Genomic DNA, 23,098 nt, shown 5'->3' on the forward strand with positions numbered 1-23,098 from the left:
ATTAAAATACACACCACTGCAGTACTCTGTCTATGTGAGACCTCTACTATCTGTATTCATCTGATTCAAATTACAGCCAGTCAGTAAGTTAATGTATGGTATTTCATATATACCTCTTGGAACGTGATGACAGGAACAAAAGGATACTAAAAAGTCTGATGGGCAACAGGCATTACAAAGAAATCATGCTCTAGGGCAAGCAAGACAATGAATCAAAGATTTCATCTGAAGTCCTGAACCCATCTTCAAGTGCAGCAAGTTAGAAGCTCACCCCCAAACATTTCCACTTCACAATCTCAGTTCCCCATTTTTGAAGAGAAGGGGCAGAAAAAACGCTCAGGATTATCAGAGAAATGCAATTCCACCATTCCAGTCCCTACCCCGATGCGTTCATGAAGTTGCCTGAACATTTGTTTTGAAAGAGATGAACTGCTTGACACCTTAACAACTCTAATCCCATGATCCACAGATAAAAAAGGTTACTGTTAGGAAACTATGAGTTACAAACGTTCAGAAAATGAAGCGGTCTTAGGCAAAGCTATACTGCAGGGTACTGACTGCCAAGGAGAAAAACAAAGCTTGGTAAAGCAATCTACATGAAAATGGCTATTAAAATGAGTGAAGCTATCCTGTGAGCCAATTTGACTCAAATGTCAATGCTCAGAGCATCCATAAGGCTTCTTAACAGGCTCCTGGTTTCCTTGGCTGCTTTGCCACGTGCTTTGGGCAGTGGCAGAACATGGAGACACTTGGCATTACCAACGCGAAGAGAACCAGGTCTGCAGGGGGAGGGGGGCAGTGCCCCCCAACAGCTGCACTTAGACCTATGAATTCTGTTCGGAATTGGGTTACTCTGACAGATTTCTGAAATGTTAAAAAAAAAAAAATCAATAAGAGCAATGGACGGTACATGTTTGAAAGGCAATGTTTCAAAGTGTCAGGGGCACCAGAATCTGCTGGGAGCACAATGTGCAGGGAATGAAAAGGCAAGGCAGCTCTGGCAGAGGACCCCTGACTCCAGGAACTCCCTTCCCATTTCTCCTTGCATTTTGTTATTACAAGCAGCCCTTCCCTTCAGCCATTTTGTGCTGCTGACACCATTCACTTGTGTTCCTTGCTCAGAATGACACTGACAGGTATTTGAAGTAAATAACATCATTTGAACACTTGTTAAGAGACAGAGGTAATCACAGGTGATCATCATGGAAGAATTTTAAAAGCCACCTTATAAAAACATTTCATAACCTCCCTGCTAGCGTGACATTTAGTGGTCAAGCATGAAACCCCCCCCGAGAATTAAATATATCCTAAACCCCAATTCTGTCTTTGAAAGCTTCCAGTGATTAAGCCACTTTTACTAATTATAAGTATTTCTTTAAAATCTACCTTTGCTCCCAGGAATGCAGATTCAACTGTCAGAATCTATAAGGGACATTAAATATTTACCAAACCATCCTTATAATGGGAGAAAAGGTCAAAGTTAATAAAACTGACAGGCAGCTTCTGTCCAAGTTGATTTATACATTATTAAAGTATCACACACTGTACTGCACAGAACACATTCCTTTTTGGGAGCAGAGAAATGTTAACTGAAAAGACTGGGAAATTCTTCCTTAATCATTCATTCTAACAAGCAGACACAAGACTGAAAGAAGCACTGAAGCAGAACCTCTAGCATCAAAACAATAGCCAGGAGATTCAACAGTCCTGGTGGATAATAAATGTGCTCTTTAGTTAATTTTGCTTCTTGCAAAATAAACACCTTTGTCTGCCAGCATCAAGCATGACAGAAAAATCTCAGCTAAAAACACACCAATACCCTTAAACATTTTGTTTACTAACAAGAGAATGCCATTTCCTAACATACTCTCCTCACCTTCAGGAAGCAACATGAAATGTACTGTCAGAAGATGGTAAGGGTGCTAAAAGGCTCATGCAGGGAAGCAGAATGAGCTGGTGGGACACCAAGCCAGAGGGTGCTGATGGCTAGAAGAACAGTGGGGAGAACATGGTACAGAGGTGTGTGCCCAGGGACCCTGCTGGAGCCCTGGGTCTGACCCAGTGGTGCTGCTGGGTGCTTCAGATGGTGTCTACAGGGAGGGTCCCTGCAGGTCTACAAGACCCTGTGATCCAATCCAGCCTGGGGATGGTGCTGACTGCCTTCTCTAAAGCTATTTCCACTGACTTGGCTTCTAGTTTTGACAGCTGTGCTGATTTAAACCAGTGGGATGGTAAAGAGCAATAGCTTGACCCTCAAAATAGGCTAAATACTGAAGAGGAGCATTGGTGCAGCTCTAGGTCCTGCTACAGATCATCTCCTTAACAGTCACTAAGGATTTCCCCAGCATTCAGAGGCTTTATTACAGCAGAAGTCCATGCTTTTCACAACAGGTGGAGCAAAGCTCTTTACTTCCTAATGAAATATTCCTCTAAAAATTCAACAAGATCTATCTTTTTCCCCCTCAATACATGCAGATGAAACATAAAATCTATTTCAGAAAACTATGGAAAAAACCCAAAAAACCCCACCCCCAAAACAAACAAACAAAAAACCACACACACACACACAAAAACCCAACCCCCTCCCACCTGCTTGCAACAGCAGCTAGGATTTACACCAGTGCCAATTGGTACAGAGCCTCGGAGAGCTGGTATTTTTCTTAAAACTGTGGTTCCAAACGTGTGAATTTCACATTTTAAAATCAGGAGACTCTAGTTCTCAAAGATGCAGAAGTCCTGAAAATAACACTTCAATACATACAAAAGCCTTACCTAAATGTAAACATAAACAGAACTTGGAGTATTTTAAAATTACATTAGTTTTGAGATTTATTATTTTTCTATGGCAACATGGACTATCTTTTCCAGAAGGAAATATTAGCAGTAATGTTTCACAGGTGCCATTACTCACACCTTCACAGTGTTCCTCAGTATATGAAAGCAACATTCACATATTAACAGTTTTCAGTCTTCCTTACAAGTGAAATACATGGTAAAACAGAGAGTGTTTTATGGAATTAACTTTTCTCACAGCTGTAATTGTAAGAAGGTCAACTTCTTCAAGCACATAGGATGTCTTTGGCTTTCACATGACCTAAGTAAACAGGGTAAGGTGTATTAGAGAAATAGGGACTGGATTTAGTTCCAAAAGCATTCGTATTTTTTTAAAAGGTAATCACATAATATCTTTTATCTACTCCAGTAACCATCATCTTAAAGCAACACAGCTGTGCGTGCCCTGACACAATCAAAAAAGACAAAAAAAGAATCCCTCCATCCACCAAAAAGATCCCACTGCCTTCTGCAGGTGATCTTTAAGGTTTGGAGCAGGCAGAGAACTTCTGCTACAGCCCAAGGGCTCAGCCCAAAGCAGTCAAGACCTCTTTGCTCACTGACCATGTCCTGAGACTGCATCTTGGTCTGCAGCATTACAGGGCAGTGTGTGCAATGAAATGATAAAGACATACAGGGTGCTAATTTAAAACTTTTAAAATTAAAGGATCATCATTAGTATTATGCTGGGTCAAAAGGTCTTTTGTGTGCATTATTCATGGGCTGGAGATTTTGCATGTGCTGACCAAACAAGTCCTTATACTCCACTTACTGATAAGGCCATTTAAAGCTCCAAGAGTGAGCTGGGCAGGAAATAAGTAAGAAGCAGGAGGAGCAGAGGAAAAACCAAGCACCTGGAGCTCTTACAATCAACTATGTCAGCTCACAGGTGCACACTGAAGTTAAGTATTACCACTTTTAAAGCTTTTTAAGCACCAGTAAATTTTCTTTAAAAATGAAATCAGAAGAATGAGTTTTGTCTTTGATCACATGACCCTGATGTAATTCAAAAAAAGTCAAAAACCATGAACTTTTTCCAGTTTCATGTAAACACTTACTGACTATATATATATATATAAACAGAAAAATAATTTGGCAGGTATAGGTAATATTAAAATTTTTTTTTTGTTTCTATTTCTACATTCTCCAAGAAACAAAGTTTTTCAGAAGTGGCTGACAGATCCCTACCACCCAACTGTCTAAGTTCACTCTAATACTGGTGAATGTGTGCACATTTTCCTCTTTCAAGATTCATAGAGCTTTGCCCCACATCATTAAATTATTTCTCCCTTACAGCTAACAAGGGATTTGACTATTATGATAAAACTCTGATCATTCTTTTGACAAGAGCCATGAGCAAGCAAACAGGACACTCCCCCAGTTTCATCTCTGCAGACTGAAGTAGGCAAAAGAGAAATTACACTGCCTTAATTGATATTTTTAAGCATCTCTCAGATAATGAGGCCAGTTTGGAAATTCTCTTTTTCTCCCAACAATGTTTGATCATTTTTAGGATAGCTAAATCCTTGGCCAAAACGACATAAATAAACCAAAAGAGCAGTCCCCAATTTATTTACTCATTGGTTCTGCTCTTACAGAACTGGGTTGCAGGCTTTTCAATTAATAGGAAAGACAGACACTGAGCCTTTGCTCTCTTTTACTAGCTAATTAGGAGATTCTTTCTATTTTTTTAAAAAAAGCATTTATGACCCCCAAACACTTTCCAGTTTAGAAGAATATTTAAGCAACAAATACCTATCCATGATAGGAACAAATGCTACCCCCATTCTATTTTTTTTTAAATCCCTGTACAGAAGTCACTCTATCTTTTCCTAAACATCCTGGTCCACAGAACTAATGAGATCACACCTGTGGCTCTTATTTGCACAGGCAATCTTGCTTTTCCCTCAGGGTTCCTCTCCCCTCTCCCAAATCTAGGGAGCTGAAAAACAAGTTTAGGCATTTTTATTTATATATAAAGCTACAATGGTAGGAAATGCATTGATAGATACCTGCAGTTTTTTTTTTAATGTTTTCTTCACTACATCTTTATTATATTGTCTTTAGATTACCATTTTTGCCAGATTACTGTCAGATTTCAGCCTTCACACATGCTCTTCCCATACTTCTCTTCCAGAACACTGAAATTGTGCTGATGAATGACTGCATCAGTGTTCCCTCACTCCAATACTGCTAGCACATCTTTGGCTTTTCACCATGCAGAGACTGCAAATCTGGTTCCTTTCTTCAGGAATTGGTCAAACCTTCAGCACTGGCAACCTTACTGCCAATAAAATTATCTGCACTCAGTTCTAAGTCTCTACAAAAGCCTCCTCCACCAGGTTGGTTTTCATTTTTTTAAGTATTCTGGAATCCATTTAATAGTTAAATCAGTGACACATCTTGCTTTTTGGATAATATCAACATAAAGTGAGACAAAACAGCAAACAGGCTCTGGGGTTTAAAGAAAATAGTATTTGAGATTGATTATTCTGCTTCTCTATCCATCTGGGGCTGCATGTGGCCTTATTCACCTCTCCAAAAGAATAAATATTTAAGATGCTTCCAAAGGAGGGCAACCAGGCTGGTGAAGGGACTCGAGCACAGGCCCTATGAGGAGAGGCTGAGGGAGCTGGGGCTGTTCAGCCTGGAGAAGAGGAGGCTCAGGGGAGACCTCATTGCTGTCTACAACTACCTGAAAGGAGGCTGTAGCGAGGTGGGAACTGGACTCTTTTCACAGACGACCTTCAACAAGACAAGAGGACACAGTCTTAAGTTGTGCCAGGGGAAATTTAGGTTAGATATTAGAAAGAATTTCTTCACGGAGAGGGTGATCAGGCTATGGAATGGACTGCCTGGTGAGGTGGTAGATTCTCCGTCCCTGGAGACATTTAAAAAAAGACTGGATGTGGCACTCAGTGCCATGGTCTAGCAACTGCTCCGGTGGGTCAGGGGTTGGACTTGATGATCTCTGAGGTCCCTTCCAACCCGGCTAATTCTATGATTCTATGATTCTATGAAATACTTCCAGGTGCTCTAAAGGGCTTGAACACATTTCCTGAAAGGTAACTTTGTGGACTGGTATTTCATTGGATATGCAGCTACAATCCAGACACTTAACAGCATCTCCAAAAGCTGGGTAAAATGATAACAGAATCATCCGGGTTGGAAAGGACCTCTGAGATCATCAACTCCAACCCTTTATCCACTAAATGACATTGTGTTCTGCTTATAAATGACAAAATACAGCCATGGGCACTAACAAACAGTAGGATTTTCAAGTTACCCTGAGCTCAAGGGTAGCAGTGAGCAGTGACTGTTCACTAATGGACTGCAGAAATGGTTTTAGTGTCAGTCTATGAGATACATTTACCCCTGTGTGTTCACCTAATGGATTTCATTGAACTCTGAAGACCAAAGTAGTGCACTTGATCAATAGCTGACAGAAAATCTGAATTCCTTTTCTGACAAAAGTTTTATCTTTGCAAAGTTTTGCAAATATCTTTACATATTTATAATACATGTAGCAGGTAATAATCTGTAGCATGGAAAAGTCATCATTAAAACTCAAGACTGAAGGACATCACTAGCATCATCCCCTACTGCTACTGTGTTCCCTTAAGCAGCTGCCAGAACTTCAGAAATCACTGTTCTCACACCAAAATTAATATTTTCTAAAGATGCAGACTAAATCTTTGGTGTCAGGGGCTCAGGTGGCAACTATGTCACTACAAAGGATGGCCTGCTGCCTCTGCCAGGGGATGCTCAGGTGCCTCTCTAAGAAATGTGAAGATATTTTAAAACTGAACAGCAGAATGAAAGGCTGGAATCAGCTACAGAAACCTTTTTCCAGTTATCCAGCAGCCTGCCATTATTTGCAGCACTGTGGTTGGGCTTTATCACTATAGCAAACTACTTTTCAGATAAAGAAAAAATTAATACTGTTCTTCAATAAAATGTCAACAAGGTGCATCTTATTTTAATCCTAACAGTCTAGTTGCACCATCAAACAAAGGGGAGAAAGATGGTCAAGGAACAGATAAGAGGGAAATCCATTACTGGATAAGCAATATAGCAGTAATGACCCTGGCTGGTCATTTTTTTTTCCCTAACTCATTAAATTGAATTATTTTAACTTCTGGTAAATGCCTTTCCTTCACTTTGGTCACTCACACAACCATTAAAATTCACAATATATTTAGACTGGCAAATACTGTGTCAGCCAACAGCTATTAGCTCAGCCATAGGGCTTTCTGCCAGCACACACAAACCTCACCTTACTTGGTCTCCCAAGGCCTTACTCAAACACCAGAACTCCAGTGTACAGCTCTCCCTGACACAGGAATGTCACAGGCAGATGGACAGACTCTCCCAGGCCGTATCAGACTTCACTCCTTTCTTCTATTGGAAGTTACCACATTACCCAACCAGCAGAAAGGGTTCCAGAATGATACCTGGATGATCTTTAAGGTCCCTTCACACCATTCTGATTCTATGGTACAATTCTATGAATATAGGGTTTCAGCATAGCTGATCTTGCCAAATTAGGAGATCATTCCTCCCTGAATGGTTATTTTTGCTAATACACTCCTTCTTTAAATGTAGCAGGCATCCTAAAGACGGGCTGCTGGGAATGCTGATTTCTAGCCTGCTAGCAAGGACAACCAAGAAAAGCTTGAAGCAGGACAGCTACATTTGGCACAGAACATACACGGACTATTTCCATACTACATTCCTACTACAGCTTGAGAATATTTAGCATCTGATTAATTCATAATCCTTCCAAGATACTATAATTTAACCCCCAGAAAGCATCCATACACAGATAATGGCAACCAGTACAGACAACAGGTACAAGTGCTTAGAGAAAGAGGTTTAAACTTGCATCCTCCCTCATCACAACACAGATTTTTGCACAGACTAAACCCCTAAAATCACCATAGGTGGCTAAAGTTAGAGATCAGCTGCATTCTGGAGGATAAATGTCAAAAAGAAATACATCATATTACCTTTAAAACATTACATTCAACACTGAATGGACTTCTCTAGAATATGAGTTGGAACAGATGTCCATAACCGCTGCACTTGCAAGCAAAACACTGAAACGTAATGGTCAACAAAATCCAAGACTTATTTTCCCCACAAGGTGATTAAAGAAGTGCTTTTCTGCCTTTACTCAAGGTTTCTCTGTTGAAAAATTAATGATGTATATCTGAATCCTGGCTTCAACCTCACGTTCACTTTGGGGAGACAGAGCAATCCTGCTGATCACCAGCAGCAGTCTGAGCTTTTCCTTCTCTCAGGAGTTTCACTGAAAATTTTCTCTAGCTAGAACAACATTATACATTAACTAAGAACTCTAAATTTAAGCTCATTAATCTTCTTTTTAAAACCTGTCAGAATAGCCATTTATGGCTTACAACACAGACTGTCAGAAATTCTTCCTGAAACAGAACGTCCAGTTCTGGGCCCCCCAGTTCAGGAAGGATATTGTGGTCCTGGAGCAGGTCCAAAGGAGGGCAACCAGGCTGGTGAAGGGACTCAAGCACAGACCCTATGAGGAGAGGCTGAGGGAGCTGGGGGTGTTCAGCCTAAAGAAGAGGTGGCTCAGGGGAAACCTCATCGCTCTCTACAACTCCCTGAAAGGAGGTTGGAGCCAGGGGGGGGTTGGGCTCTTTTGCCAGATGACTTTCAACAAGACAAGAGGGCATGGTCTCAAGTTGTGCCAGGGGAAATTTAGGTTAGATATTAGAAAGAATTTCTTTCTGGAGAGGGTGATCAGACATTGGAATGGGCTGCCCAGGGAAGTAGTGGATTCTCCGTGTCTGGAGCTATTTAAAAAGAGCCTGGATGTGGCACTGAGTGCCATGGGCTGGGAACCACAACGGTGGTTCAAGGGTTGGACTTGATGATCTCTGAGGTCCCTTCCAACCCAGCCAATTCTATGATTCTATGATCAGACTTCAGAAAAGTTTGCTCTATGCTTTTAGTTAGGGCACCTACATGAGAAGCTGAACAATTATAAATCTGCAATCCTTGTCTTTATTATATAGAATGTAGAGAAATCCTCTTACTCAATACTGCTAGAGACCAAAATATGTTTTACTGCATAAGTTTGTGCAATGCATTGTTAATATTAGCAACATATGGCCAAGCTTTATTTAACAAAGAAAAAAACCACAACCAACAAAAAAACACAAAAACCAAAAACAACAAAACCACACACACAAATAAAAACAAAAAAAACAACACAAAAACCCCACAAAAACAAGACAAAAAACCACCAAAACAAAAATTAAAAAAAAAAAAAAAAAATCAAAACCCAACCCTACTCCAAGTGGTTTTTCATTATCTGTATTTCTAGATGACCAGGCTGGAATACATGAAAAAGTTAACTTTTGAAAAAGCAGTTTAAAAGATATTTCAACTTAGACATCCAAAAAATAGGTAGACATTTAAAAGAGTCTTAGTAATATTATTTCTTCAGACTTCAAAACGTTATGAATGTTTTTAGGAATGAAAAAAGAATCTATCAGGTTTGATTGATAAAAGTGTAGCTTTTAACTAAGACTGAAAAAACTGAAGACTGGCAACATTTTTTTCCAGAATAATATGCTTCCTCTGCTTTTTTTCAGCACAATGCACATAAATCAAAGAAATGTTAAAGAGGCCCATACATCACAAACTGGCATTTCTAAACTATTTGCAAAATCTGTAATAGTCAAGAGGACAAAAAATACAGAAATGTGACCAGGAAAGTTACTGAAACAAGAGCAGCTCCAGCAGGGTTAATTAAGGTTGGAAAATAAACTTGATTTTGGAATTTAAAAATATGAACCCAAACCAATCCTGATGGTGCAAACACGACAGTACATCAGTCACCACAGAGAAGGAGGTTTTGAGCAACGTGCTTGTTCCACAACTAAGCACAGGCTGCTGAAAATACACAAAGCAAATGTTCTAGTAAGGACAGAAGTGGGTACAAATCAGGGCTGCCCTTGCATCAGCAAAAAGCCAGCCCCCAAAATATCAGTAATTCCAGTGCTAAGCTGCATAGCCATCAGATTTTCACACCCCAACATCTAAGCATGCAACAGACTTTGACAGATGAGGTTTTCCTGAACAGCTCTTGTAGATGAGAATCTCATCTCCTCTGCTGAAAGGAAAGACATGGATTCTGGAAAGTTTATCTGTCCATCTGTTGAAGATGTCACACTCTGACTAGAGAGTGCAGAAAGCACAGGGATGTTTTACAACCAAATCCAAAACTTACTGTAGCCTGAACCAGTGTAAAAGCCATATGCTTCTCAAAAACACCTCTTTTGCTACACATTTTTTTTACCACAGCACAAAGAGTAACAGTTCGAAAGCTGCTGTAATCTTTATTTCTGGAAACAGATCACATTTTCTTACTCTCATCTGCCACGTTGGGGTAAGCTAACTGATCAGAAAGCAGAAAACCAAGGAAATACTACACAGGAAAGCTAAAAGAGCCACGTTCCATTGCAAGAAGTTATCTGCAGTTTGCAGGTAAAGCAGCAGCTCAGAAAGCCCAAGGCCAGAGCAGGACAAGGCATTCAACAAAAACATTTGGTGCAGCAGCACAAGAAGAGGTTTTACAGCTTCCTCTGTCAGAGCTGAAGACTTCCAGAAGGAGTATTTCAGATGAAGCCAGGGGACCTCAGAAATAGCTTTAGGAGTAATCCAAATAAAATGCACTTCATACTACTTCCATGGGAGCTTATAATGATATTATAATTAACTTAATTACACCACAAGATTAATAGCCTTTAAAACACTCCCAGTCATTCATTGCTGGCCTAATTAAAACTCTCTTGGTGCTGAGCCAGCAAGAAATAAGAAACTACTTGCTAACTAACCATTTATAGTTATATATGGTATTATCTTTCTCATGCTGTTGGTTCCCATGTTCACAATTCAGGGAGCTGTCAGGTTTCTTTTTTATAAAAATAATATCAAAGACAGAAGAAAAATGGACAAGATGCCACTTAAGAGGCTTCAACATCTGCAACAGCATCCCAGCTCACTACAGTTAGCCAGTTTATTTCTAGTTTTGCTGCAACAGTTAAGGTCTTCTACAGTAGCAGATGCCTTTCCTCCCACACATCAATTAATTTGCAAATGCACTCAGGTTGTAGAAATAATGAAGTGCTGAATGCTTTTCTATTGGCAGGTTTGGCTGTCAGGAGGTGGATGCTGTAGGCGAGGTGCTAAAATGTGCTGCTGCTATCTGCATGCCAAAGGAAAGACATGGCTCATGAAAACTGGTCGACAGCTAGCAGGGCACATCAGTTATTTTATTTACCCCTCTCTCATTGGAACCAAAAGGAACACATCCTCTCTAAAAGAGTTTTGTTGTATTTATCTACATATTTGTAACATGCTGTTTCCCATGAGATTTGAGCTTTTGTGCTGACCCAAGAAATGTTTCATATTTAAGGAGGAAAGCAATGTTTGTTCATGTATTGTTATACATACTAAAAAAGTTACATTAAAATTAAGTTTACAATTTAATTAAGTAACTAGGAAATGCATGAATTAATATTGCCTATGCAAAATATATCAGTCTGCTTATGCTAAGAATTCAGACATTAATTACATGCTTCTTTCTGAAGGACTTCAAATTACCAAAGTCTGCAGGATTACATGGATGAAGAAGCAGTTATCCAGCACCCGTTTTCATGCACAGAATGATATTTACAGTGTTTCACACAATGCCCACACTTCTCAGATGTCTTCTATGATGTTCTCTTGCTTTATCTTGTTGCTTTACAAATACTGTTAAACTTACCTTCAGAATTTTCATTTCACTCATTCTGGGTGTGGGTCTGAGAAATCTTAGATTTTTAAGAACATGAAGTATTTTTACTACTTAGTTTATTTGTAGTAGGGTTCCTGTAGACAGTAACTGCAGTCTTTAAAGAAGTCAGAAAAGGCTTTAAGCCAGGTCATGGCAAGGCTGGAAACCTCACTTCCATCTCCTGAAATAAATGAATAGATGGTAGCAGTTCACCAACACTTTTCTGTCCTGATCAGCTGGTAACAGGAACTGAAGAACATCTTGGCATCTGTTCACTGAAAATAAGTTAAACTGAGATTCTGAACTTTCAAATTAAATCCCAGACTTTGAGGACAGCATGTTCTCATGGATACAGACCCTTATCATTCTGAGTCACTGAATTAGAAGGTATATAGTTAGTGAGCAGAGAACAGACAAAAGAAAGTTAGGTTATGGTTGAGAGCCTGGCCAGTTGTGAATTTGTATCTGCAACAAGCTCTCTAGGAAATATTAAATCAATCTAAAAGCATCTTTGGGAACACTTTGTCTTGTCTCTTACCTCATTCAAGTGACTTCTGTGTTTATACTTCAGCAAATGTACTCAAAAGCACAAACTATGCATGCACTCACCTTTCAAGTCTTCCAAGAAAGGTAAATCCTGTCCTATTCCTCTCCAGTTCTTCCAGTGCTTAATTACTAGAGTGTTTAAACCATGCACCTCAGCTGCAGTCTGAATTTCTTGAACTTCTATTTTCAATTACTGAGTATTTTTTGGTTTTGCTTGCTATAATGAAGAACCCTCTTATCCACTTCCTCCCCCTCAATGAGGATGTTGGCATGAAGCAAGTGAGTCATCCCTTAACTTCTCTTTTAGAAGCAAAATAAACTGAACTTGTTTGATCATACAGAAGGAGCAAAGGAACCCAAAGGCTTTTGATCAGTTCTCATGTCTCTCAGCTAGAAGAACCCAAATTAACAGGTACCTAGACAAATGGTAACTAATTAGTTTCACAAATAAAATAAGGCTTAAAACCATTTTCAGGTGTTAATAACTAAACATGCTATTAGCAGGGGTACTAAGAGGCAAGGAAATGCATTGCTACAAATAAATTATTTTCTGCTCCTTAAAATCTGCAATGTTCAGGCTGACCTTGTCCCTCTAAAATTTGTATAGCATCTTCAGTTCCAATTCCTGATTTTCTTGTGGGGCAGGCAAACCTTATGTTCTGTATTAAATACAAGACACCTTCTTGGCATGATCTGCAATATTAATAATATAACAGTACCAATTTCAGGAGCAGCAATGTAGCAACAACACATGCATACCTCCAGGAATGGAGATTTAACCATGTATAGCATGGAAATCTTTAATACATCATGGGAGAAAAAGCAGCACTAAGACAGTTCAGACACAATTTGAGGCTTCCTCTTTTGCCATGCAAACACATGACCTTGTTATGCTTCACAAGGTAACACCAACATAGCTGATGCAAGAAAACATATGCTCATCTTTACTGGCCTCAGAATAGGAATAGTGGAGAAAAAGAATGATCCTCAGGGCCAAAGCCAGGTTTCTGAAGACAAGACTTGCAGCTGTCACTTTATTCAGCACAAAACATCCCCACCCACACAAGCCTTAGAGTATTCCTATCATTTCACTGACACAACAGAATCTGAAAAATAATTTTTTTGAAACTTAAAACCACCGCAGACTCTTTAGCTAGGAATTTGTCTGATGTATTCAGAAGACCTGTAAGACTTTGAGCCACTTTTAAGTTGCTGGGGGACACACTTAAAACCACAGGAAAACACAAACGATTAATTTTTATGGATTTCTAAGGAAGACTGACATACATCTGAATTCTCATGCTGTCTTGCAGTCACTCTTCAACAACCCAGTTGCCACTTAAATGTCTAATATCTAACCCACAGACATTTCAGCTCATTATCTACATCTGGACACAGCTTATTTCTGCATCTTGATAATCACTAAGAAAATCTTATGGGCTCAAAACACAGCACTTCATCAGTCCCCCAGTCTCAGGCACCAGGCAAACTGACACTCATTGCTTTCTGGACTTCATTATTAATGAAGTAAAAATTTCAAACATTAATTGATCACTTCAGGTTGTCATCACACATGTACACAGAAAAAAGATAAAGTGGCTTATCTGGAATATTTATTGGAGGGTAAATTAAGACCAGTAATGATCACAGTACAGAGGCTCAAAGCTTTCAGCTAGGCTTGAGCTGTCTGATGATGTATTTGTAATTCATAGAGGAAAGAAATGCTTTCCTTGCTGTTCAATCCATTTTTTTGGTATGTTATCAGAAGCACCTTCATGTGAGGAAGTTGTTCATGGGCTGGAAAATTCCAGAAAGTCCAGCTGACTTAGGGAAATGACACCAACTTCCTTACACACATTTTCCATTGCAGCAATATTTCAGTACCACCTTATTATAAACTGTTGCCCATCTCATCTCATCAGCTGCTTCCTATAAAAATCACAATGCACCCAACATAGGTGGTCTGCTGCCCTCCCAAACTTGCTGTTCCTGAAAAGACACAAAATGCTGTACCTGTACCATTTATTCTCACTCATTCTTAACTTTCTCCCCTCAAAAGCACCTCTCATCCCTTTCCCCTCTCTAAAAAAAAACCAAAAAAGCTGCTATGTTACAGTTGGCTTTTGCGACAGACACAAGATGATAAATTAAGCATTAAGTTTTCCAAAAGAATCCTCAATTCTTCTGCAGTGCACGTAGGTACACAGCTAAAAAGGATCTTTCTGAATGAGATCATCCCATCAGCAGTATGACAAACTGGTGTGCATTTAAGGAAACTGGGGTGGGGGGGGAGCAAAATACTGCTTTTTTCCAACCATCATTTTCTAACTTGTTTCTATCACTTCTCTAGCTACAAAACCACTTGTAAATGAGGACATTACCTACCTACCACCCCAAGTTTACTTTATCAAGTCAATAACTGAGCAGCATGAACGTCTGACAATGCATTCAACTATAGTTTTTGCCTGAGGCACTGAAATATAATAAAAGAGCAAGGAAAGCTGGTAAATGGTGCTGAAATGCTGAAGCTTTGCTGCTGGCACACTAAAACAGGGACAAGTGAAAGCTACGGAGCAAGTATTATAAATTACTAACAAGCCTAATGCTTGGACACTAAGGAAAAACAGATGGTTTTGCAATATGGGGATGGCTCCATGAAAAGCAATCAGCAGAGGGATGCTGCAACAGCGTAGTAGCTTGTCTGAATGTGGCAACAGCCAGAGCAAAGGGAATTGTATCATTTTGGGGTATAAAACAAAGCAAAATCAAACAAGAGTAGAACAAAACAAAAGCATACTAGAGTCAAGAAGAACTTCCTCTTACAGTTAGCTTACATTCCTTGGTAAAACACGATCTGTTTTTTTTTCAGACAGTCCAACATAGTTTTGTGCAAATCAATGAGCCTGATCCACCCCTCACTAGCAGTACTCCTGTCCTGTCCTCTCCCAGGAATTCTGCATCTCACTGTATGATTCTGAATGTCAGCTATTTAGTTCTACTTTTAGCTCTGCTTTAAATAAAAGTGTGCTGAGTGCAAGCTGCATAATGAAGGCTCAAAACCATGGAGATGGTGCTGACTGCAACTGGGCAGCACTACCAAGCTGTGGTGGTTTTATTTTTTGTTTTTCATTCTAACAGACTTATTTAATTTGTGGAACAAAACCAAAACTCACCAAGTTTCTAGCCACAGGCTGGAGCTGACAAGCTGGCTGGTTTCAAAAAGAAGTCCTGTTGAGGCCTTGAGGACAGATTCCAAGACAACAGTCTGAGTGCACATGCACACAAACACAAGAACAGGTGAAAGACTTCTCCACAAATGGGCAAGGACATCAAACTGATTTGTTTTAAGTGTTACATTTCAAGGCCATCATAACCAAGTCATATAGCAGTCATTCGGACTTTTAATGACCTAAAAATCCAATCTGCAACTTTTCAGAAAGGCCAGATTATTATAAAATCTGACACACACTTTGTAAAAGAAACATGAAAGCACAAGTTTATTACTGCTCCCAGTGAGCAACCAAGTATTATTGTTCTTTAAAGTAACAAGTAAGAAATTAAAGAAAATTCGGTTTAAGGAATATGCTTTCTAAACACATCCTGGACTTAAAACTGTACAACCAGAATTAGAACAGAGCCTGCAAACTAATTACCAGCATGTAGCAACAGGACTCCCAGTCACAGCATTCTGCCTGCCTCCTATTGCTCTTCTAAAGAAAACAAACTATTAAGATTTGATTAAATACCTACTTTGCTTAAGGATTCTTGATTAAAAAGGGCTTTTTTTCTTCCCCTGTTATAGTGGGTATTTTATGTTGGCAAATGATGGATCCTATATTACTGTTTTCATTCAAAACAGCAATTTGCTGCTCTAACCATCAAACTGAAGAAAGGGAAGGATGGTAGAGCCCTGTGAGCTGAAGGGAACACAAGAGCAGCAAAAGGTATCAAGTTTGCACAACACTGTAATAATGCTACTGACAGGTTTTTTATCTTGCAAACTACCTTCCATGCAGGAACATTCTTTTATAACCTGACAAAATTCCCTGTAGCCTGGAAACTTCATGAACACCTCGTGTATTCTTGTTCTTAGCCTCTCTGAAGTCCCTGCAAAAATGTCTTTCTAACCTAATAGTCAGAAAGAAATGCAGCTGCATCCATGAAATTAATAACCACATTTACAGTACCCTACACTTGCTACTTCCACACTTTATAAAATTCATTATTTCCATAAGCACCCTTTTAATGAAGACAGACACCATCAAGGTTTAAAAAAAAAAAAAAAAAAAAGGATTTAAGCAACTTGAAAGGAAACAAAAAACAAATCAGTCAACACACTGTTTGACTTCATCAGCCACTGAGAAAACCAAAAAGGATTCTGCTGCTCCTCTGATTTGGTCATGCAAGTCTCTGAAAATATTGCCTGGTCTATTATTTATTTAAAAATACTCCTTCCATACTTACCATAAGTGAACACAAGACATTACTTTTCCAGAATTCACATTGTGGCTGAGAAAGCAAAACACACAGTGATGTTAGAAGGCCATCAGAGCAACAATCTCTGAAAAAGGCCACCTTATATAAATGCACATTAAATATCTTCTCAGTTCACCCAAGCAAAGTCTTCAGCCACTGCTGTATGTCAGTGTCTTGTTTTAAAAGCAGGTCATGGATGCTTACAGAAAAGCCCCAGACTCCTGATGTCTATACATCTGGGAATTACTACATTTTGCAAGTTAGCACATAAGAAAATGCACTAAGGACTATACTCTGAGTTAATTTTGACTCTGGGAGTTCTACTACAAATAACCTTTGCAAAACAGTTAACATTCCCTACGACAGATTCTTTTTTTGGGAAAGTGACTCTTTTTGAGTCATCTTTCTGTGTACTGTGAATGCAACAAAACCTTTACTATAGCATGGCCATCATTAAATATGCATTTATAAGCTACACAGAAGCACAAAGTTACTTTGAAATATGTCTAAACATCAGCCAAAAGTATTTGCAATGCAGGATCCTGTGATCAGAACAGTCCCCATGCCATTGAAGTCTTTTTCTCCTCTGTTGCTCTGTGGAAGGTGCACACAGGACAGCAACTTTAGGAGTACAGGGTAAAAGGGAAACTCAAGAATGAACAAAGTCCTATCAGATAAATACAGTAACAGTGTGGTTCATGAGGGAAAGATCTGGAAGAATAATGTATTTTGGTTTATCAACCTAAATAAAACCTTTTTCTCCCCCATCCTTTTTCACTTCGGGACTCCTTTTGCTTTGTTGTGGGGAAAATGAATTGTATCTGAGCAGGTGAATGTTTTATGTCTCTGCTGCTTTCAAGTCATGCAACCTGCTATGGCAAAGCAGCTGCCTCATCTGGGCTCTTGAAAAAATTAACAAAAAGATGTATTTATCTCCATAGGCAGATACAGTTGCCCATGACATGGAAGTATGACTCTGAAACCCTATTTTTACCAAAACCTTGTATTCCAAAGCTGCTTGGTCTCTACAACATGAAGCTGCCAAGAGAAATGCTACTAATGAGATGTTCTTTTGATTCCTCACAATCAAAGGTCTCCATTCGTTCAGAGGGTGATGCCAACTCTTCTGTCTGTGCTGCACTTTGAACAGACAGCACCAACCCTGGGATGCATCAGCTCTAACAACTGAGCGATCACCTAACAAGACAGCTAGACTGCAGCTTTCCTCTCAGCCTTCCCCTAAAAAAAAAAAAAAAAAAAAAAAAGATTTATTTCTTCCATTTTCTGTACTGTTCCGTGTTTCCTCCTCTCCGCTCCAGGTCTTCCAAAGTGAAGCTGTTGGCTTGGAGGAAATACAACTAACTAGCTCCCTCATCAAGAAAGGAGAACAAGCACATTGACTTGTGCCCTTTATGTATTGAAGCTCTAGCTGAGTAAATGAAGATGTACAGGGGAAAGCAAAGAGCACCAGAAGCAAGTATACAACCCAGAAAAGCACAGTAGCAATTTTATATCTTCTTCAATCTTCCCAAAATGGGATTACAGTTGACCTTTAAATCCACTGGATCAACTAATCAATTCTGCTGGAACAACACTGTATGTGTGATCTAAGAGCGTAGTCAAAAAACTTCCACTGGTTACCTGGCATAGTCATTTTATTTTGCTGTAAAAGTTACCAAGATTTGTCTCAATTGATTTTAGTTGCAAGAAAAACACATCACCAAAACTGCAGGATCAGCAGATAATAAAGGTCTTAGCTTTTTGCAGGATGAATGCAATATCAATAGTTATTAGGATGTATTCATACAAGGTACACAAGAGGAATGGAAAGAAGATGCTAGTAATCTCACTTAATCCTAAAGCAGCCTCAAGTCAGGTTCTTTAGGCTGTGGGAAAAAAATAACTATGCAAGGAAGATGATAAACACTTCAAAGTATTTGCCAGGCAAAATGGTGAATTTGAAACTGAAAATATATTTAAGAGCTCTTTAAGTAGTAAAGCTTTTGTGTCCTGTTAGATGTTAGTTTTATTTCAGATGATAAATTGTGCTTCAACAAAATAACTTGAAAGGGTCTTCTGGATGGTATTCATCCACAGAGGGATCAGAAGCAAAATCAGCAATCAGCAGTGATTCTACTTGGATGAACCCATCTCTCAGATTACACAGAGTACTCATTTAGTACCCCCATCCTCATTTTATAGATGGGAAAAGAGCAAGGTAAGGACAGAGGAAAGAAGAGGATGCACAACTCCAGAGTCCCTCCAGTTCCTTTATAATCTCGATGACACAGCCACTCCTGGAACCATCATCCTTCCCAACAGAAATGTCCACACACAGTATCTTCATACATCTGTGTTCACACAGCCAACTAGACAGCAAGTTATTTTATGCAGAAAGTCATTAACTCCATACAACAGGCAAGGGTGTCCAAAAGATTCAGAAAACTGCAAATGAAAGGTTAGCTCTTGCTTTATCAGGCACAAGAGAGCTTCCAAACTTGATCGTCTCTGTGATCCATGAAATTTCTACAAACAGCTTTGGAAGAGACATCAAGCAGTGCAGCCAATTAAAAAAAAAATAAATGGCTCTGAGCAAACTGAAAATGCTACATTGAAAATTCTGAAAATACAAGATCTGACTCCAGAGTAAAACTGAACCATAAGGCAAGCCAGAGAACTTGTGAAGTCTGAGTGCAGAGACAACTGCAGAGAAAACTCTAAATAGAACCCAATTGAAAGCATATGGGTAGGTCTGGGAACATTAGAATAAAAATCTAACTAATGGTAAAACACATGGTAATGTTTTTCTTAAAATTCAGCTTGGAAGAGAAACATACATCCAGCCTCACTGAGGGCTAACCCTAGGGGGAGGAGGCAGCTATTACTCCTCCAACTGCAGCTGATTTGATACATGATTAAGGTTTTCTCTGAATGAAGAGCTCTTTCAACACAAAGACAAGCAACTTCTGAAGTGAGCAGGGCCCAGGAACTGCAGTAGTTGAGAATGTCTCGATTTCCATCAAAAAAACTGTTTTGCAGAGCTTAGGAACAGCTGTTTCAAACTGAATTACACTAAAACTGGAAGCAAGCTGTCAAGACCTAGAAAATATATTTTATACATAAAACAACATATTTGATTCAGCTGTTTGGTCATGATGGTCAGACAAAAGAGGGAAATAAAGTAACATTTTGAGATTCCAGACGTGGCAAAGACTCTCCTTTTTAACACTATGTAGATTTAATCCTTTGAGCATTTGGAATAGGATAATGTCAAACAGCTCATATCACAGATTCTTGTATATTTTCAAACCACGGGCAGCTTAAAACAGTTTAGAAAGCTGAGGACCCTTTTCCCCTTTTTACTCTAGTTCACATTTTCTGCATCTTTTATAGCAGTAAAAAGATGCTGCAATAAGAGAAATATACTCAATTGCTGTTGACAGTAAAAGATTTAAAGAATTCCCTTTAGTTCACCATTTGAGTAACAGTACCCACACACAGCTCCTTTTTGTGCATGTCTGCAGATCCTAGGAGGCCTTTAGTGGCTATTTTAAATATCAATTTCTACAGGAATTGCAACTGCATATAATGGAGAAGCAAATACATCTATTTTAGAATATACTGTAAAATGTCACATCTTGATATAATTTATTTGTGCCTAATGGCCCATGCAGTACACAGAGCACCTCTTACACTACTGCCAGCTCCAGGAGCTTAGGGAATCCAAATACAAGAAAATTCATCAGGAGTGGTGATGGTTTTGAACAGAACTATTTGCTCTGAAGCACAACTCTGAACATCCAAAATCCCTGTGATTTTATGACATCCTCAAAGATGTAGCTATTAAACTCAGCTTTCCAACCAAATCTAAAGTAATCTTGAAAATATCCTTAGCATTTCAACATGGTCATTACTCTTCATAAGAATGATTTCTACTAATTCTACTCAATAAGTATATTTGTTATCACTGTCAGCTTGTGCTGTCAGTGTATGTGCTGCTGAAGAAGAGGCACCCAGGAACAAGCTAATTCATGACCACATAAAAAAATATGCATTTTTAACACACTGAGACACTGGGCAATCATGCAGCTGCTGTCATGCACCATTTCAGCTTTCAGATTACTCCAGTCTAGCTTCAGGCACTGCACTTGAGCACTTAACATCTCAGCAAATTCAGTGGAGCACCAGAGCATGACTGAATGCTTCACACTGAGCCAAGAACCTTACAGAAAAGCACAAGGTAACTTACTCAGGATACATAAACTTCTGATCTTTCTGTGAAAAGATCAAAAATGTGGAGGACCAGCATCTTGCAGAATCAATCAGATTTCATTAAAACTTATTTGATTAAACCAGAGGACATCACCTTCTACGTGTACTGTAACACAACAAATGTTAGTGGCTAAAAGATTTTTTCCTTGTTCTTTCTTTTTTGTGCAAGTGGGAGCCCTACATCCAGGCATTTAAAATGAGATTGGACTAATCCTATATTGGCAGAGAAAGTGATAACATACACTCTACATACATCATCTTTATTTCTAGAACGTCAGGATTTTACAGCTCTAATTGGATTAAACGTTAGCTCACACCAAGATGTACCAGCAACAAATGGAGTCAGGAGTGCTGGATATAAAACTGCTGCAACTTTTTTTGCCAAAATGCACATTTTCATGAAGCCAATGATGAGCCAGTGGTCTGAACTGCACTGTTGATTACATACTGCTCCTTTCACAGCTTATTTTCAATTTTATTAGCTTTTTTTCATGTTTTGTAGCCCAGCTATCAACAGAATCTGATTAAGATAAAATGGAAAATTATTGAGTATTGCTTATATGCAATCCCAACAATCAAACCAACCACTCTGTGAATTATCTGAGGGGCCAGGTTTAGTAACTCCAGAAGAGACAGTCAAAAAAGATTAGAGTTGCACACACTTTTGCATTAAAAAGAAACAGCAAATAAAGTCACACAAAAATACCTGACAATAATAGTAGAGACCAACAGGGTGACATCATTAAATTTTCCATTTTCTTTGGTATCTTTTAGAAGCTATAAAAAAATCTTTTCCATATAAATAACAACAATGGGATGCTTATCACCCATATCAGTTTCTTTATATTAGTGTTTGCATTCCTTCAATGTCCTTCTTATGAAGGTCCACAAATGCATTACAAACATTTTGATTTGCCTCAAAGAAAGTGAGACACAACCCTGAGTCTCTGAAAACATCTCCTGTCCTTTCACAGTGGCCACCATCCCCTGGGTAAGTCAGATTTCACTACTGAGAGCCCAGGCAGCAGGCAAACATGAAATGGAAAGGAATCCTGGCTCCCAGAGTTTCTTACAATGCTCTTCTTATTCTGTAGTCCTACCTGTTCTTTCATTCCATTCCTAGGCAACATGGATTTCCAGGTACACTTTGGTTTATTTCTTATCTACTAAAAGTAAAGCCTTTTCTTCCAATCTAATGGTTATATCAAAACTTACTCATCTACCTACTATACTGTGCATGGCATATTTTAGTTCAAAGTATTTTAGATTTCCCAAGCAATGCCAGCTTAACCTATTCCATTTGATGACCACACTGGACAGGTTAGAACAGGGAAGTGACCACATGGCACCACTGACTTCCAAGTGCCATGATCCAGCCATCCAACCTGGACTGTAGGAAGGGTTCTTGCAGAGGAAAAAAAGGACTTAGGAGAGGAAGAAGGAGGAGTGGGCAGAAGTGTTTTGGTTACAATAGAGCAACATCAATCATTTCCACCCCAAAATAGGCTAACAGCTAGAACATTAATACTTATCAAAGGAATAGGGGGGAAAATCCCACTCATTAGCAAATAAAGGTGTTGCCAAAGTATTAAATAATTCCTACCAGCTGACAAGGGGGCTGTGATTTATAATAGTATGTATTGATACACCACTTCCCATAATTAGGAAAAGTGAGACTGGTACTGCTCACAGCATTGTTTTGATCAGAGCCTTGAAAAAATACTTTTGAATAACAACAAATACCAAGCACAAAAATAGAAAACTACCCTATGGTGCTCTCAGTCTGCTTCAGGTTTGAAATAAAATATTCTAGTAAAATTCAATAAAAAGGCAGTTTGGACACATGTAACCTTATTTCACAATAGCAGCCGAGTGTGAATTAGTACTATTTTAATTCTGGGAAGATCACAGATACAAAACATTCAAAATATCTAAGACAACAGAATCAAAGGCCAATTTTATTTTTTTTTTTAGCACCACTCTTATCTTCCTGATGTAACCAACCAACCTCAGTCTACTAAAACATCAACGAAATCCAACTAACCTGCAAAGGAATTACACTGGCACAAAACAGCGTTATGTGGCAAACTCTCACCTGCCACAACAGCTTTCCAGCAGTGCAAAGAAAATGGTAGTTTTCATTTCCTTTTG

General features: G+C 39.0%; 1 protein-coding gene across 1 annotated transcript in view; it reads right to left on the bottom strand.

The window, feature by feature from the left end:
- Positions 1 to 23,098, bottom strand: part of MED27 (mediator complex subunit 27) — a 92,509-nt gene that overhangs the window by 60,081 nt on the left and 9,330 nt on the right. The gene's annotated exons all lie outside the window — the stretch shown is intronic.

The sequence above is a fragment of the Calypte anna genome, chromosome 17 (genome assembly GCF_003957555.1).
Source record: "Calypte anna isolate BGI_N300 chromosome 17, bCalAnn1_v1.p, whole genome shotgun sequence".
Classification (NCBI taxonomy): domain Eukaryota; kingdom Metazoa; phylum Chordata; class Aves; order Apodiformes; family Trochilidae; genus Calypte; species Calypte anna.